Below are 1,246 nucleotides of genomic sequence, written 5' to 3' on the forward strand. Positions count from 1 at the left end.
GTGTCTGTGTGGGTGTACTATATAATGTATAAGGTTGAAAAGTTGAGGGAGTTGAGGGGGTTGAGGAAAAGGTGGAGATGGTTGGGGTAGTTTTCTTTAGGATAAGATTTTTTTTATAAATACATAATGTATAAGATTGGGAAGTTGAGGGATTTTTATTTTTTTTTAAATATTTTTTTTTAAAAAAATATTTATAATAATAAAAAATTTATAATTTTTTTTAAATTAATTTTTTTAAAAATGACGTGGACCTCTAATTAGCTGCCACGTGGCAAAACTGTTTTCTAAAAATCGGCTGTTAAAAGTAATGGCATGTATGAGCCATTTTTGTAACGGGATGGCATGAATGAGCCCAACTTTTAACCGATGGCATAAATGAGTCATTTCTGATAGTTCAGTGACATATTTGAGCCTTTTCCCATTAATCAATAAATATAAAATGGCTATAATGTTCTAAAGTTTTGAACATGCAAAATCTCCTTTAATTGAACTATATAAGAATTTGTGGATGAATGTTGTTCCACATCATCCACACACATAAGAATAGGAGACAATTTTAGCTAATTGCCAGCAGAAAAAAAAAAGACATATTCAAGAGACCATAAACTCAACTCTAATTAAGTCTTTTGTGTTTCAACTAGGAATGGTTTGAATGTCAACAACACACCAATTGCCTCTATCACATTCAGCACAAAAAATACCACTTGAGAACCTGCATTCGGGTACAACACAACAGAAATAAAGATCAGAGAGCGAAAAGAGCATAGGCGAATGCAGTGTATGTGCTACGGGTTCAACTGAACTCAGTTATTTTAAACAGCGAACATAGCTTATGCTCATTACCAGGAAGAATGGAAGCGTCAAGCCTCTTTTGAGCCCAAGAAAAGCTGCAGAAATCAAGAAAAGGCGACGATTTTAGCTGTAGGAAAAGAGAGCGGTATTCCTGCATCTAAAGAAAAACCATGTAATCTAAGTCTGGACGAATGATTAGTGTTATAAAACAAGTGAACTCACAGTAATCCTCCTCCAGCTGGACCGATAGCTTTGAAAAGTGACATTGATGTCATGGCAAGTCCATTAGCAGCTCCTCGTTGTCGCTGGTCCTGTGGTTATTATAAATTATTTGATATCAGACCACGGCCACGAGCATACATGATATAATGCTTCTGCAATAAAGACAATATATAGCTTGTAAAGGAGAGAGCAAAGAGGAATTTACCACTGCTTTGTTTTGCAATATGAACAG

The 1,246-nt window shown here is 35.0% G+C and overlaps 1 long non-coding RNA gene across 1 annotated transcript; it reads right to left on the reverse strand.

The window, feature by feature from the left end:
- Positions 1-390: 390 nt before the first annotated feature.
- Positions 391-1,246, reverse strand: LOC124886416. Its single transcript, XR_007043561.1, has 4 exons — positions 1,220-1,246; positions 1,015-1,103; positions 844-887; positions 391-712 (listed from the first exon to the last, which is right to left on the reverse strand). It is a non-coding gene; the product is annotated as an uncharacterized LOC124886416 (long non-coding RNA).

This window comes from Capsicum annuum, chromosome 8 (assembly GCF_002878395.1).
Source record: "Capsicum annuum cultivar UCD-10X-F1 chromosome 8, UCD10Xv1.1, whole genome shotgun sequence".
Taxonomy (NCBI): Eukaryota; Viridiplantae; Streptophyta; class Magnoliopsida; order Solanales; family Solanaceae; genus Capsicum; species Capsicum annuum.